The sequence below is a fragment of the Bubalus kerabau genome, chromosome 21 (genome assembly GCF_029407905.1).
Source record: "Bubalus kerabau isolate K-KA32 ecotype Philippines breed swamp buffalo chromosome 21, PCC_UOA_SB_1v2, whole genome shotgun sequence".
NCBI lineage: Eukaryota > Metazoa > Chordata > Mammalia > Artiodactyla > Bovidae > Bubalus > Bubalus kerabau.
In genome coordinates, this window is record NC_073644.1 from 63167353 (window position 1) to 63185132 (window position 17780).

Sequence of the window (17780 nt, forward strand, 5' to 3'; positions counted from 1 at the left end):
GAAAAGGCACAGTCTCCAGAGAGCAGTGCCGGGGCTGTTGACGCATGTGTTCTGCAGGGCGAGGGAAGGGGAGGGCGGAGGGGCCGCAGCTCGAAGCCCAGGGCTCGCCTCTGGCTTGCCCTGTGTGACTGCCTGGGGGACGGGGCAGCGGGGCTGAGGGCTGCCCTGGTTTGCCCACGCATGTTCCCTCACACTCAAACGAGGGGCTGCTCCAGGTTCTGCTTCCTTGAATTCAAACAGAATTCTGATCTGGAGGCTGGAGCACAGGCTGCCAGGTGAGCTCCCAGCCCTTCGTGAGACGTGAAGGGTAAGGTCGGTCAGATGTCAGGGGACAGCTGTGTTCTCACTGGGTCTGAATGTGGCCACGCTTCCAGCACCCAGGATACCCAAACTCTGGAACCCTCTGGAGAGAGGGCAATGGTCCTGAAACCATCATGAAAACACGCACCCCTGCCCAAGGAAAGAGAATCCAGAGCAGTAACTGCCTCCTCCGCCCCACGGGGACCTGGGAAGGCCTTGTTGCACTCTGCACTAAATGAGACGATATATGTAGCGTGCCCAGCATGGAGCCCAGCAGATAGGAGGAGTTCAATAAATATTAGTTCCCTTCCCCATTAAAAGTAACACCAGTAACACCATCCTGTCTCTGTGACTCGCTTGCAGTTATTATCATACAGCACAGCAAGAAGTGTGCCTGTAATTAAATATGTACCACTATGGTAATTCTGTTTTTAAATTTTATTGATAATATCATTATCCCCTTTATGTAAGTTCAGAGTTTTTCTGCTTATGCAGCATGGTCATTGGTTCCTAACCTTCAAAAAAATGCAAGAAAACATCTGAGGAAAGAACAGTTTAATGGTTTAACAAGGCATTAAAAAAAAAAAAAAAAAACCCTCTAGCATCCTCTGCAGCATGAGCCATCGCTTTCCTCACTGTTCTTCCTGTCCTGACAGCGCTCAACTCTGAGGCTCCCCACCAACCTCCCCCCTCTGCCCTCCACACAACACTCCCTCCCATCGCCCTCTTTATACTGCTAGCAAAAACCAGGCAACCTCCAGGAATATCCCCTCCATCTGTTTTTTTGGAGGCTTTCAATTGGCACCCGGTTCAACCCTATCAGCCTGGGGACTCCAGCCAGGTCAAGGAGTGGCACATGAGCTGACAGATGCCTGTCAAATCTATCCTCACCAGATAGAATCCCTGAGCCAAACACGAGCTGGGCGTGAATGTGGGTGGTGACTTGATGCCACAGGGGAGCTGAAAGCAACCACATTCCATCAATAAATATCTGGGACTAGGAGGAAACATTGGCATCAGAGGGAAGCATACCAGCCCTCTCCAAGCTGAAAGCAGAGACCAGTGATCCAAGCATGGAGGTGAAGCTGAAGCGGAGGTTGTGGGGAAACCAGCTGGAGTCCTCCACCATGTTCCAGACATGAATTATTCTTCGTGAAAAAAAAAGCCATGGAGCCATCGAACATATGTGGGAAATCCTCAGTGGTATTGATCACCGTATGACAACATCCTTGATTCATCCCTAGACTCAGGAAAAGACAATGTCCACACGTGGAACGAATCATCTCCAAATAAGCCTCGTGATAGCAAGCAACCTCAGCTCCTGCATAAGTCCTGGAGAGCGCTTCAAACGGGATCAGCCCAGAGCTCATTAGAAAAACCCTGGTTGGCCTGGTTTTCCAAGAATATCTCCAGATGTTTTTTTAATTGAAATTGAATATAGGGTCACTGTCTGCGGGCACTGGCACTCTTTACTTCCCACCTGTGTGCTCCTGCAGCTGCTGAAAAGCGGGGTGTGCAGAGGGCAGCACCGCACCTGTTAACTCGAGTCATCCTCGGGCTCCTGGCCTCGGGCATCCTCGGGCTCCTGGCCTCGGGCATCCTCGGGCTCCTGGCCTCTGGCATCCTCGTGCTCCTGGCCTCGGGCATCCTCGGGCTCCTGGCCTCTGTCGACCGTAACGTCACATCCGAAAGTTACAACTGTCGTTTCGTACAAAGAAACGGTCCCATTTCCATCGTCTGACTGTGTGGACCTTTTGCTGGTAAGCATATTTCCAATCACATTGAGAAAAATAAAACAGAACTGGCAGTAAGAATCCTGAAGTTGGTTAGAATCACCAGGTTTGCAAAAATAAATTGACATTTATTAAACTGTCATTTAATAAATTGACATTTGATTTCCATACCATTTTAAAACTTTCATATTTTGGAAATAAAATGATTCTTAATTTCCAGGAAGAATTAATGGCTTGGAATTTTGTTATCAAGCCAGGTGAATTTTAATGACTCATTTTAACAATTAACACTGAAATGAAACAAGAAGGTTGTACACTATAGCAGACCAAAGCATCTAGAAAATGGAAGTGGAGATTTGCGAGGGCAAAGTCAAGAAGAACTTTCCTCATTCTAATTCTACAGAAAACGTCAGGGACAAACTCAGATTCAGGGATCTGCCCTGGGAAGCAGGTGTCCTTGCCACCTAAACAGTATAAAGCCACAGGAAGGCGTATCCCTGAGGAAGCAGCTTCTTTTCCCTGTTTGAACAGCAGTCCATCACTTTGGGAAATAAATATTATAGATGCAAGATTTACAATAGACATGTGATTCTGAGAGTGATTCTCTACCACCTTACAAAACAAGAAAGAATTCTACCTTAGTTATCTACAAATGTTCAAGTTTATTTTCAAACGTTTATAACATAAACTTCCTATTTCATTTAAATGCTGTTATCACAGGGAACTTCTTTAGCAAACAGTATTCATAAATCTTCCCATGACATGATATTCGGGTCACGGAAAGTTACAAAATTTGCAGCTCATGATGTCACTGCCATTTCGCCCAAGGCCATTCTTGTTAGGACTCTACTTTCTTCAATTCACCTTATTATTAATAATAAAGTTACCTGAAACAATCTAGGGGCCAGGAGAGAGGAACAAGTCCGAGAAAAATCTAAACACTGTTTACCCCTGGATCTACAGCTTGAAGCCAGTCTTCCAAGGCTTAGACATGACTCCTGCTGGTAGAGTTTTGCTCTGAGGGAACCAAAACTCCCTCAAGCTAGTTTTGAGAGAGACAGAGAAATCCGTGCAGTTTCAGTGGTATCTCATGGAATCCCAGGCAGGAAGCTCAGCTCAGCTTCCCAAGGAACGAGGGCCAGGAACGGGGAGGAAGGCTCTCTCGTCCCTGCGCTCTTCCTGTGTCTCAGCTCCCGACTTCCTCTGTGCTGCCTCTGCAGGACAGGGCACCCCAGGCCTCCCTGCCCATCTAGAGTCCACGTTTTCAGAAGACAGGGCCTGCTCGGCCCAGTCCGCCTCAGGTGGCCCCACCTCTATTACACACAGTTTGGGCTTAAGGGAGGGGCAGAGTCCTCCTTTACAAATAAGGCTGTGGTGAAGAATAGATACACTTTGGACAGCAAGGAGATCAAACCAGTCAATCCTAAGGGGAATCAACCCTGAATACTCATTGGAAGGAATGATCTGAAACTGAAGCTCCAATATTTTGGCCACCTGATGCGAAGAGCTGACTCATTAGAAAAGACCCTGATGCTGGGAAAGATTGAAGGCAGGAGAAGGGGACGCCAGAGGATGAGATGGCTGGATGGCATCACCGACTCAACGGACATGAGTTTGAGTAAACTCCGGGAGTTGGTGATGGACAGGGAGGCCTGCTGTGCTACAGTCCATGGGGTCACAAAAAGTCGGACACGGCTGAGCGACTGAACTGAACTGATGTTTTGTATTTCTTTCTATATTTGAGGATACTTATGCAGCATAATTTTGCTTCCCCTCCTCTTGAGAATCTGCCACTCTCCACATAATCAGAATAAAGAAGCATGTTTGCAGGTTTCCAGTCTGTTTATTCCCCCAGATATGTCAAGAATAGTGTCCTTTTGACAAGCCAGGAGGAACCTTACATCTTTTTACTAACAATCTTCCATTTCCCACCAAACACAGGGTTTGCAACTTCAACATCTTAAGGGAAATCACCAGTGTTGGAAAACAGTTTATGTGAAATACATGTTACACAGATTCATTCCCCCTCAAAAATGAAGGAAAAGGTCCAAATGATCCTAAGAAAAGGGTAACAGTATAGTAATAGCTTTCACCATGGGTGTGCTGTCTCCTCTCTGGGAAGAATCAAGCTTGGAAAGAGCACTTATGTATTATGCTCACCACATCATACTTTGCACATTGTATACCTAAAATGATTTCATCCTTGGAGCAAGCCTGAAACTCCGTGGACTAGAAAAAACTCCCAGGGCCTCAGAAGGAGTAAATAATTTGCCACCCCCCTAAGAATGGCGCTAGTGGTAAAGAACACGCCTGACAATGCAGTAAATATGAGACACGGGATCTTCCCTGGGTTGGGAAGACCCCCTGGAGGAGGGCATGGCAACCCACTCCAGTGCTCTTGCCTGGAGAATCCCATGGACGGGGGAGCCTGGCAGGTTACAGTGCGTGGGCTCACAAAGAGTCGGACACAACTTAGAGACTAAATAACAACAACCCCAAGGGAAAGAAGAGAAGCAGAACCTGAAACTGACCCTGCCTGACCCCGAGACCCATGCACTCCTCTCACTGCTGCTCAGGCTCCGTCATCAGCCGGAGTGCCCCTCTGAGACCCCACGGACTGCAGCCCACCAGGCCCCTCTGTCCATGGGATTCTCCAGGCAAGAACGCTGGAGTGGGTAGCCATTCCCTTCTGCAGGGAATCTTCCTGACCCAGGGATCAAATCTGGGTCTCGTGCACTGAAGGCGGATTCCTTACCACTGAGCCCCTAGTTAGTATTTATGGAACACCAACAGGGGGCTGAGGTTCCCAGTTCCCAGTACTTCACATACACTGACTCTGTAATAAATGTACGAACAAGCTACCATCAGCTGCATTTCCCAGATGTAAGAGAGAAGCTCAAAGAAGTCAAGTGTAAACCTATCAACAGTGGAGCTAGGTTTAGGACCCAGGCAGTCCAGCTACATGGCAGGTCAAGTCGTCTCCTTCGAATCTGCAGACACACGGGGCCTCCTTGGTGACACTCCCATGTTGACTCAAAGTGCCTCAACTGCGTCTTTGCGACCAGCCATGACTCCAGAACAAGTTCAAAGTCAAGTCCAGTTACAATTGCACAGCTCATCTCCTCACTGCATGGGTGGAGAAAGGAAATGACAGTCTTGGTAGCCAGGATTCTCAAATCCTTATTTCACCCTAAAACAGCTCTTCTTCTCTACATCCCCTGAAGCCTTAAGGCATCAAGATATGCTGAGGATGCAGTGGTGAGGGAAAGCTCTCCATCTCCACGGTCTGAGTGTGTCTGGGTAGAGGGAGGGCTCCGTATGAAAGAATGCTGGTCGCTCTCTTCTAAGAATGTTCTTTCCCTACCTCTCCGTTCAAGCACAAGCATATTTAGTCTCTGCAAGGAGAACTGTAATGGTCTGCATTCCTCTAGAATCCTTTTCCTCCCCGCTGCTTGCTCCATTAAAAGTCTCCCAATTTCAGGCCACTGCAGCACGACTGGCTTCCATAATGTAGCATCATCTGTCCCGCACACATCGTGTCCAGGGACTCACCTTACAGTAAGCGTCACTTCAATTGCACTGAGCTGGCCACAGGCCGTGACCTATGAGGGCCCTTGTGGCCATTTATTGTAAACTATAGCTCGTGCGATGCTAATGAAGTTCTTCAAGAAGCTCTGTTTGCATGACTTCATAGTTTGCTGTGTCTCCTTTAAAACCGCTAACAAGAGACAAACGTGGTCTTGATTAAGAATCTGTTCCCCCATTCTCTTCATCCTTTTCTGTTCAGAGAAACCATTTCCATTCCTCCCACTACAACATATCCCTTCATGTCCACCAACACCCAAACACCTCCCCGCTGACAAACTGCAAAAAACTAATGTGGCAACTGCCTCCAAATCTGGAGCTTTATATGCAAACTGTTTATGACATTCACAAAACTGGAAAAGAACTGCAGTGGTGCTGTGCTTCTGAAAAGATGAAGCCAATTTCAGAATCCAATTTTCAAAAGGAAATGCCATGTTTGTTTCATGTCAGCCTCTGCTTCAAATCAGAAAAAAAAGAAAAGCCAAACAAAGCAGAAGCCGTTGGTCTGGCTGGTTATTTCCCAGCAAAGCAAAGGGCAGATGGAAGGGCGTTCAGCTGGCCATAGCACCCTATCTCATCTACCTCCAACTGCTTCGGAAACAGCTGAGCAAGGCTTAACCCCTATTGAATGAGGACCCCCCCCCCCACACACACACACACACACTTTCAAATGTTGGATTTAAGTAATATTATTTTAAACACACAGGCTGGGCTGTCGCACGGCCGGGTGGTCTGCCCGCCCCGGAGGTTCTGACAACAGCCAGGCAGATGCGCGGTTGCCAAGCCCCGCCTCTCAATCACGCCGCGCTGACACCGCAGCACACGCCGCGGCTGGAAGTGACACCGAGCAGGCTCTCACTAGAGGGGGGATTTCTGGAAGTGAGCCTGTGGCATTTGTGGAGATTCAGAGTTAACCTGTGGAGTGTGAACATATGTAAACAAAGAGAAACTTACCTCTACCGTTGCATCAATTTGCCTTCATGTGTGTCGATTACAGCTTCCAGCTACCATCATGCATGTGGAACTAACAGCTGAATAAAACCCGTGGTCACACAGACACAGACAGGGGTCTAGAAGCACTGCCAGTGAAATATAGGAAAGGTGTCAAATCACTCATCGAGATTCTGTCAAAAACAAGCATGCAGGGAAACATATAATTGATTTTTAAATGGCTTTCTTCCCCCTGTATCCAGCTTTCCTCTCGAAGCCCATTCTGTCTCATTGTTGGCTGGTGAGAGCACCTGAACGCTGCTTCTGCCGGCCAACACCAGGCGAAAAAGGACACAGTGCTGGCCAGCCGCGGCTGCGTGGCCTCCCGCTACCGGCTGCTTGCGTATAAGCTCCACTAACCCCGCTGCCAACTGCTGGATATGCAGACAGGGTACACTGGACCCCCAGCTTGTGGAGGGAATAAGGCTCAGGAGCCCAGTGATGCCAGTGCTGTGGTTCAGTCACAAAGTCACGTCTGACTCTTTGCGGCCCCGTGGACTGCAGCACGCCAGGCTTCCCTGTCCATCACCAACTCCCAGAGCTTACTCAAACTCATGTCCACTGAGTCGGTGATGCCATCCAACCATCTCAGCCTCTGTCGCCCCCTTCTCCTCCTGCCTTCAATCTTTCCCAGCATCAGGGTCTTTTCCAATGAGTCAGTTCTTCACATCAGGTGGCCAAAATATTGGAGCTTCAGCTGCAGCATCAGTCCTTCCAATGAACACTCAGGGCTGAGCTCCTGTGGGATTGACAGGTGATCGAGGGGACGCACCTTCTTATCCCTGTACAAGAACACCCCGTGATTGCTCTCTGCAACACCACTGGGCACTGCTGTGTCCAATCTATTTCTATGCTATATCGTCATTGGTCAAAAAGGGCCATGTTCTCCCATTCCCTCCATTTCCCAACTGAAAAAGGAAAGGAACCAATAAGCCTGAGTTCAATTTGTTCTGGCAATTATCGCAAAGTTCCTACTCCGAGGGAGGCCCTGCCCATCGGCGCGGAATGACACTCAGCCATCCAGGGTCCAGACAAAGGAGACCCTGCTTTTCTCCGAGTGTATTCAGCCATGTAGAGACATATTGGCCGAGATGCCTGCCCATTCACATCTTAATGGGAAAAAGAGAGAGAAGAACCCAATTTTTTTTTTAAGAGAGAATGAAAGATTATCAAGTGACACCAGACAACAAAACGTGAACTTGGGTAAGAGGGAAGAAAGGAAACTATTTTGACTGCAAGACAGTAAATCACTGATATCATGTAGATACATATATTTTACTGCTATCCAGCTAAATTATGCTTTTACTGCAGATAAAGGTTACTATAATGATACTGAAATATGGAGCTGAAGGAAGTCATGCTCGGAGGTTGGATTATACAAGCTTCTCTCATCTCTCTTCTACTTCCTCTGTTCCCTTCTCTCTCTCTCTCTCTCTCTCTCTTTTCCCTTCACTCAGGTGCAGCTGCACTTTAATTCAACCAAATGAAACTGTTCAGATAAAATACCAACAAGATGCAGTCTAAAGTGTAATTTTTCTGAAACAAGTAGTTACTTTATTAAAAAAAACCAAAGTACAAGTCAAAAGGTGAAAAAAATATATTACACTATGATGAAAAAGAAGTCATTTAAGAAAAGACTGAATAGAACTTTTTCTTGAAATGGCATATGGAGGCTTTTACAACACTGAAAGAAGTGACTATTTCTTAATATTTGTCCTTATTCTCTGCTCATGAATGGAAGGAAACTGTTTGAAGATAAGGTCACTTTAAATTCTGGGCCACGGCACGTGTTCTCTGGGGCCAACTATCCCCATCTCCCCCTTTTCAACTGGATTTACCGATGATTGTTCTGCTGTCCAACACTCCTGTCCACTAGGGAAACACCTGACAAGCAGTCATGGCAGAGCTTCACCCATAACAGACCAGAAATCATTTCTCCAGCCTGTCCCTCATTTCAAAGAATAAGTAATGAATAGGGGGAAACTAAGTTAATTTTAAAATCTGTTATTAGTTGCTTCTCTTTAGTCATAATGGAAAATGGGGGGGGGGGGCAGAATTACAAATTCAATAACAACGGGCACTTCTTCCATTACAGAGAATGGTTAATTCAATGGATGAATCGTTAGCGAATGATCCCTCTGGCCTTTTGCAACTCCAGACACAGAAACACAAAGGAAAAGTTTAAGATACAAAATACACCATGAAAGTGCTGGAAAAGTGAACTACAGTCCCCAGTGAAATTACCTCTTATGGCAATTAAGAGCACGTTTGTTGGAGCATTAACAGCCTCAGGCAAACTCCACAAACCCATCCCTGGCTGCCGGTAATGACAGATTTCTTAGGGAGTATTATTTAATTAACAATAATTTGAGAGAGCTGCTCAGTGGAGATTCTGCATTTACTTACTGGAAACGCTAAGCAATGGTAAGTGGGAAAGACGTGCAATTTGTTAGCCTTCCCATTATCTTCTGTTTCTGAAATGCCTAAGTAGCTGATAGGTATTTGCCACCAGATACTTTCAGCTGTCTGCTAGGCCAACATGTCTAAAGAACTTCAGCTCTTACTGCCCAAGCCTGCTAACAGTCTTTTGCCATTTGCTTCTGTTTAGAAATCCCCCAGGGCCTCACATGCTCAGGGACAGCCTTCTTTGTCCTTCCACCATCTAGACAAGGGCGACCGCCAGCCCCCTGCCTTGTGTGTGTGGCTCCCTCCCACCCCCACCATCATTTGCTGCTCATCACCGCACACCAGCGAGGCCTTTGTTCTCACTCCCTGCCCAAGTGGCTTCGGGTTGCATCAGCAGTTTGATGACTGGCTGGTCTCATCTCCCCCCAGAGAAGCACTCAACCCCGTGGCAGTGGCAGAGGAGATGAAAAACCCTAGCTGTGAGTAGCCTTCTCCCCTCCAGGGGACTGGACTAAATTCCCCACATCCAACGGCCTCCTTCAGAGCTGATGGTCGTTTAGAGACCAGTTTCAAACTGGCAGAGGGAGGAGCACTTTTGAGTTGCCCTGACATTCGGTGGGGGCTGCAGCATGACGTGAGCTCCACCTCCAAAGGGACAAGCTCAGAAAAACGCAAAACTAGTACACTCCGTGGAAGAAGGGGAAAGTAAGTTAGAAAACGTTTCATGTGGTCTGTTACTTCTGACATGTCTTCCAGAGATTTGGTTTAAAATCGGTCAGTGGCATAGAAAGATTGTCTTGGGAAATGAGTGTGTTGGTTTAGTTGCGGTGGGAGCCAAACAGAGCTCAAAGCTGGCTAAGACAGCAATTTTAAATTACTATTGGGGGGCTGTTAAGAGTAGTCACTTGTGTCCATTAAAATTCCTGCCAACAGAAAATCTTTACTTTGACTTGATTGCTGATAAGCTTAGAAATGAACAGTAAGTGGAACATGGTGATTAAGCAAAACCAATTTCTGTTCATGACTTCTGAAAAGACAAATCTGAAATCACAGCCACTTAGCTCACGCTTGCTTGTGGGAGTAGGCTGGGATGGGGTGTGTGTGGAGCACAAGCGTCCACAGTGGATGAAGATTGATTGCAGGAGCTAAAGACTTTTCTCTTTGAGTCTTTTGAATCCAAAGTAGCTTTCACTCAAATAATATCAAAGGCATCTGATTAAACACATCTCCCAGCAGGATTTTATCGCGGGGCATGCTTTACTATGTACAGTATAATCAGACTCATATAATATGGCATCAGCCAGTGAATGTCTTGTTTTGAAACAACTTGTGGAAATAGATTTTATCCCTTTCTTTAACCCTAATTTGATGCTATTAACCAATTCCATTATTTAAATTGACTATTAAGATTGGAATCAGCTTGATTTATCAGAATGCGTTTCCCATTAATAAGGCTTTCATGTTAGTCTCTTTCTTTAGCCTTCATTTACTTTTAGTACTTTGAAGAAAAACATTTGTAAAATCTTTTTCCTTAACATAGATGAAAGCATGTGGATTGTTTCCTGTTAAAATATTCTTAGCCTTACAGTGTAGAAACAAAAGCTTGTAGGGTTTATATGGGTTTCTTTTAAAGACTCTTTACTGTACAGAAAAGACGAAAGGGGTTACAGGAGAAAGAAAAAATAAATTAAATTTTGCAAAAAGATACATAAGAGCATTTTCCATTCCAAAGAAATCCAATCCCTTTACCAACATAGAAAAAGAATATACAGGGATTTTAACTGCTAATGCGGTTTCCACTAGAACATCTTTGTGACACCCCTATATGGTATTTAAATATCCGAAAGAGGGAAAGTGTCAGCATAAAAGCGCGAGAGGCATATGGTTTTTCCAGACAGAAGAGCTAACAATCCTATCTCACCACAAATGTTACCTGAGATCAATCAGCAGGCCATTTTTAAAAATTCCTTCCTTTACTGATAGTTTACAGCAAGTCAAAATAGAAATAGCTAGAATCAAGCATCATCTTCAATGGACTGCTCTCTAGAGAAGGACCCACTCCAGTGTTCTTGCCTGGAGAACCCCAGGGACGGGGGAGCCTGGTGGGCTGCCATCTATGGGATCGCACTGAGTCGGACGCAACAGAAGTGACTTAGCAGCAGAGAAGGACGACTAATTCTTTTCCTGTGTGTGTGTGTGTGTGGTCAGTCACAGTTGTGTCTGACTCTTTGCGACCCCGTGTACTGCAGCCCACCAGACTCCTCTGTCCATGCGATTCTCCAGGCAAGGATACTGGAGTGGGTGGCCATTTCCTCCTCCAGGGGATCTTCCCAACCTAGGGTTAGAACTCAAGTCTCCTACACTGGCACGCGGGTTCTTGACCACTGTGCCACCAGGGTGCTTTTAAGTTCAACATTTCTCTCAGGCAAAAATGAGTTAAATGCTCTTAATATGATGTAAAGTCAGCATTTGAAAATATCACCAACATAAATGATTTGTAAAAGACTTTCTGGCCCTTGGATTCCACCCCCAGCTTTTGGCAGACCCAAAGTTCAGTCCGTGGGAAACTTCTTGCCTGCAATCTTGTGCCCCATCTTCTCCCCACTGCCCCCAAAAAAGGCAGGTTCCATAATTTCCAGAAATGCTGCCCCAGTTTATAAACTTCACTGCCAGGAGACCCATCTTTGTTTAAATCTCTTTGGCTACTAAGGCCATGTTCCCTGTTCCAGATTCCTAGGACATGTCCCTCTTCAGTAATGAATTTTTAAAATGTGGATGCCACTATTGAGCTGAACCGTGGCTTTCCTCCTCCAGCCTTAGAGATTTCTTTCCTCGGACACTGCAGGTTTCATCTTTAAGGCCTTGATGACTCCTCTGTATCTGCTCCAAGCTCCTACCTCACTCCTCAATCCTCTCAGAAACTGGCAAAGCTCTGGTGAGGATCACAGTCCCACCTGGAGGCTCCTTGGGATCCTACCCTTAATTCTACTTTGAACATCGCCTTCCAGGTGCCAAGATGCTTTCTGAATGAGAATGTTACATTGCTGAATTGTTGTTCACATTTTATTAAATTGAGTTCTATTTCACGTATTAGTTTATTCCTGTTTGATGCCAACACTGTGCTAATTCTGAAGATACAGAGGTGACAGTCACTAACTTCCGAGAATCCGCAGGGCTGGGGGGCAGGCTGGTGGAATGGACAGAGTGGCATGAGGGCAGAGAAGGCAGGCCTAATGCTTAGTCAGTGCTCCCCGGGAGGGAGGCTGCCAAGCAAAGAAGGGCCTGGGGAGGCACTCACGTCTGAGCAAAAGCGTGAGGGTGTTGAAATGCAGAGTCTAGTTTATTTTGATGGACAAGAAGGCAAGGGGAGCAGGGGCAGGAGATGAGTCTAGGATGGTAGGTAGGTGTCCGGTCATGCAGGTCCTTTAAGTGCCTTGTCAAGGAGTTCAGGTTATATCAGCTAAGAAATGAGACGCTATTAGAGGCCTTGTAGCAGGTGAGCGGCCTGATAAGATCCCTTTGGCTGATTAGAGACTAGATTAGCGCAGGCCACCAGCTCTGAGGCTCTGCGGTGGTGAAGATACAAAGTTTAGAGCATGAAAACTGTGCCATCAGCAGGGCTGGAGGGGGAGACGGGGCTGGAGAAGGACTTGGAAGGCGGAACCGGCGGAATCCGGCAGTCCAAGAAGCCAGATACGGGGCAATGGAAGGAATCTGACTTCTGGATTTTACTTGGATAGCTAGACGTGCCCATCATGCTCCAGGTTAGAAAAAATAAAATAGAGCAAGAGACCCAACAGAGAAAAAAGTTAGGAGTCAAACTGGGAGGCAATGATATCCACCAAGACTCAACAATCTTATGTTTGTTAATGAGCTCTCATTTCGAGTTGTTACTAGATTTTATCATGTTCATCACCGCTCTGTTTATATTCTAATACCTCTCCAAAGAGCCATGTGTTGAGGGCTAAGCCTCAAGCTTTATCACCATCATTTTCACTGGCTTCTGCTTTGGTAAAATCTCAGTGCTTAGTGACCATGACTTTAGATATCCTTAAAATTATGAATGAATATTAAACACTTGATGCAGAACCTGCTCCTCTAAGTGTACTTGTCATTGCACTAAAGCTCAGAATGGTCCACTGATGACAATTCTCCAGTCAGCACTGAGCAGTCAGAACCGCACCTTCTCATCGGTGGCGCCTGAGGAGGGCATAATCAACGTTCCGTGCGTTCTGCTCACACGGAGTGCCCTCCTTTACGGGCACCCGTCTCTGCACAACCTGTTCCATTCCTAAATGCAGACTAGGTCGTTTGGACAGGATGTGGCCTATGTAAGTTTTTTAAAGCAAAGAATAACCATCGCCCCACCCCTGCTGCATCAATCCCTTTTAAATACGAAAACCTTCCTCTGCTATTTGAGATTACCAACGTTCCTCAGCGGCCCTGAACGGCTTGATTGACAATCCAGGTGTGGCAGACTGCATTTCCTAAAAATGGCCACAGTACCATCTCCCGTCACACAGGCTCGTCTGGCACTCTGCAGCTCCCCTGTTTTAGGTGGCACCGACTCCCCTCCCCTTGTGTGTGTGGACTTGCCAGCGGCTTGTAACCAACAGAAGTGGTGCTGAGAGGGTTCTGAGGCTGGGTCATACGAGGCGACGCGGCCTCTGCTGTGAGACAGGAGCAGCAGCGTCCACACGGGAGCCCGGGCCGTGCCCGCGGCCAGCGGCCCTCACGAGCCGCCATGCTGCAAGGAAGCCCGCGTTAGTCCCGCTGGAAACGGCACGTGAAGGACCAGGTGAAACTCCGAGGCCCCAGGAGCCCCCGTGGGCCCAGTCCAGCCCCATGCGCTGCAGAGGCCTGAGAAACCCCATCAGAACTCCCGGCCCACACACACCCAAACTCCTGCCCACGGGGACCACAAGAACTAATGAAATGCTGTTTTCAGCCACTACATTTTGAGGTGATTTGTTTCATAGCAACAGCTAGCCAGAAATCAGGAATTAGCGCCAAAATAACCCAGTACAAGGTCTAATGATGGAAGACCTGAGGATCCCACCCCTTTCCCTCATTCCATGAGACGTGGGTGCCTCTCGATCCAGGCCTGAGCCTCGCTGGTGCCCTTGATGCTGAAACTATACGGGATTCTGATGAGCAGGGAAGGACTGAGAAGGCCCTAAATTCAGAGCAGTTCTCACTCCTGAGGTCACTTCCTGAGGATCCCACTCTGCTTGGAAGACCTAGTTTGAGGCCAGTTTGCTTCGTGCCATTTGGGAATTTCCTTTTTTATACATCACCTGTTAACACGGTAGAACTCCTCCAAAAAAGAATACAAACTTAAGTATCAACTCAACAATTCTAACAGAGGGCTAACGGGACTGAACTTCTGGGGAGCAGAGGCACTCTGTTTAGAGTCCAAATGAGGACCACCTCGCACTCTTGCTTGAAAGAGGGTGCCAGGTGCTGAGCTAGAGAACATGCGGGGACACTAGAGAGCCCAGAAAGATGGGAGCAGTCAGCCAGTCTCTGCCCCACAACGGTGTCACTATGACATAATGAGAAGCAGGTTGCTGCTGCAACCTACAGATCCAAGAACCACTCTCATCACGTGATATGGCTGGGCATGGTCTGTTGCGGCGATCCAAGATACGAGTGGTATCAAAGTGGACAAGAGAATACTGAATCTTAGGCTTAAAGACAATGCTTTCTACAACTACCTTCTCAAAAGGTCATTGAGATCTATGGATAATGGACAACATCAGCTTAGGATCAGCCAGTTCTAATATAACGACTTTATCAGTTCATTTGAGATATTTCTAGAGTATAGTACTTGCTTTCTGATAAAACTGTGAAATGGCCAAATTTTGTTTCTCCAATTGAAGGTTGTATGGCAAACATGTGTTAAGAAGTTGATAACAAATGGTGTTTTTCAGAACAGCTTTTAAACCAATTCTTGATCTTCTTTCAAAGGCAGAGTTGCATAGCATCCCTTTGCATGGGTATATCATAATTTTTTAAATCATCTACTGTTGGAAATCTATTTTAGGCCATGTAATGTTTCAAATCCCAATCGCCTTGTAAGGTTTCCAAGCATCTCAAAAAAAGATTCTTTAGATTACAAGTGATGCCTAAGCCTAGAGCGCTTCTGACAGGCAAAGGTTCGTTACATTCGGTATCCTGTTTCCTTGATTTTTGTTGCTGGGAGGGATTGGGGCAGGAGAAAAAGGGGACGACAGAGGATGAGATGGCTGGATGGCATCACCGACTCGATGGACGTGGGTTTGGGTGAACTCTGGGAGTTGGTGATGGACAGGGAGGCCTGGCGTGTTGCAATTCATGGGGTCGCAAAGAGTCAGACACGACTGAGCGACTAAACTGAACTGAACTATACTATTTACACACCACTTAATACTTTGCTGGTAAGAATAGATGGAAAAGGGAATGGCAACCCACTCCTGTGTTCTTGCCTGGGAAATCCCATGGACAGAGGAGCCTGGCGGGCCTCAGTCTATGGGGTTGCAAAGAATTGGACATGACTGAGCGACTACCATATTCACTCAAGAATAGATACTAAAATCAGTATGGAAAAATGTTAATTAACTCAAAATAAAAGTTTGAAGGCCTAGAATAATAATATCGTGCTGTTAAGTACTTTTTATAGCTTAAAAATACACTAGCAGTAGCCACCCAGTTAATATTTATGAAGCACCTGGCATTTACCGGATGCTACACTAGGTATCAAGGATACACGGGTAAAAGATACTATCTTCAAGGAGCTTACAGAATGGGGAAAAGAGAGACAAGTAAACAGTTACAACACTGAACAGCAAAAAGCCAAGACAGCAAATGCACAGGGTGCTTTGAAAAAAAGACAAAAAGGGAAACACAAAGAAAGTAAAATAAATAAATAAAACCAGAATTTAATCTGTAGTATTAGGCATGATAATCTAGGCGTGATGATCCTTTAAAGACGATTATCATCCTCACGTCTGAGACTCAGAAAGGCTAAGGAGACACCCAGTGTATCACACATCGAAAAGCAGAGAGGGAAAAAGTCTCACCAAGCTGTTCCCAGCCCCACTGCGCATCACTCCTTCAAAGAAAGGAAAGCACTTTGAAAGTACATAGTAGGAGACAAGCTTCTTTTTTCCTTTAACAGGATAGATAATAAATATCAATGAGATTTTTGCTTTGTTTTGTTTTCCAGGGGGGTTTCTTTTCCTTGAACAGATTATCCAGTTGTCTTTGTGTTCATTCTTTACACATTAGAACTATGAAAGATAAAACACCCACAATCCCAACGCAAGAGTCAGTATTGTGTGAAAAGAACAATATGTGGGGACTGGTGGGTCAAAACCGTCCCCAGCTAAAGTGAAGTTCAAGGCAGCCACAGGAAGTCACTGACCAGTAGGCCCGGCCCCAGGTCTCTAGCCTGGATTCAGTGTGCGCGTCCGGAGATGCTAAGGATTGCTCCAAGGGAGAGGAGGGAGTTCACATTCTTTATGCCCAAAGCTGCTTTGAAGTTTTGGACTAAAAAGAGAAGGAAGGTTCTTGCCTCTTTAAATAATCAGGCATTGAAGAATCAATTTTTTATCCTTAAGTCTAAAATCAAATTTATCACCTTGCCTCTAACTAGTATCTCCTCTCAACTTCCTGCCCTAAGCCAAGCATGCACCTTCTTCATACCCTTTGAGAGCGGGGTCTGCTTGCAAGTGTTGGAGACCCTATCTCCTCAGTACTGAAGAGGTCTCACCACCTGCTCCGCCCTGACCCCTGGTCGAGGGCTCCTCACCAGCTTTCCCTGGACTCTCACTGACCCCCGGCCCTCCCCACTCCCCTCTAGAAACACTGACACATGGAGATCGAACAAGTATACGTCTGCATGCTTAAAGGCCTTTACCTGCTCACTACGGACAATTAAATATATTCCAAACACTCCAGTCGAGCAACATTCAAAGCCCCTAAGCTACTGGGCTTTGCCTACATGTCCTGTCTTATCTCTCATTGCCCTCCTGAATAGACCTCATTCTCCAGGCAAATTAAATTCTTCCTCTCCCCCAGACAGGCCCTTTGCATCCTGCACCCGTGCCTCTGCCCACACACTTCGGTCCACGTCGACGCCTTCCTTCCTTCTGTCCTGCAAGGTCTGGTTCCAATGGTACCGTAAACATCTCCTCCCTGCTAGAAATCATTTCTCCCCTTTCTGAGTGGTGTGCAGTGATGTGTCCTCAGTGGCTAAGTCGTATCCGACTCTCTGAGACCCCATGGACTGTAGCCTGCCAGGCTCCTCTGTCCACTGGATTTCCCAGGCAAGAACACTGGAGTGGGTTGCCATTTCTTCCTCCAGGGGATCTTCCCCATCCAGGGATCAAACCTGCATCTCCTGCATCTCCTGAATTGGCAGACAGATTCTTTACCACTGCGCCACCTGAGAAGCCCCTCCAACCTGGTGTAGCATTTTGTTTCTACCCATCTTGGGGCTCTTATCACACAGACTGTGCTACAGTCAGTCATGAGCTGCTGAAGAAGTTCACCCCAGGACTCGCTATGTGGCATCTGGCAATGGCTGTGGTGGAAATATTCACACCATGGTTGATCTGGGTGTTGGGAAGAGACATGCAAGTCAGCTTCCATGATCGTCGGGAGGAGCCAACCGGAGCACACCACTGCTCCTCTGTTTCTTTGCAGAATGGGAAAAGAATACCTTTCCGTGGAATTCTTGCAAAGATTAAATAATGAAGAGAATGCACATTACTCAACACAACC

General features: G+C 46.6%; 1 protein-coding gene across 1 annotated transcript in view; it reads left to right on the forward strand.

Moving 5' to 3' along the window:
• Window positions 1-17780, forward strand: part of CDH20 (cadherin 20) — a 98115-nt gene that overhangs the window by 16433 nt on the left and 63902 nt on the right. The window lies entirely within an intron of this gene.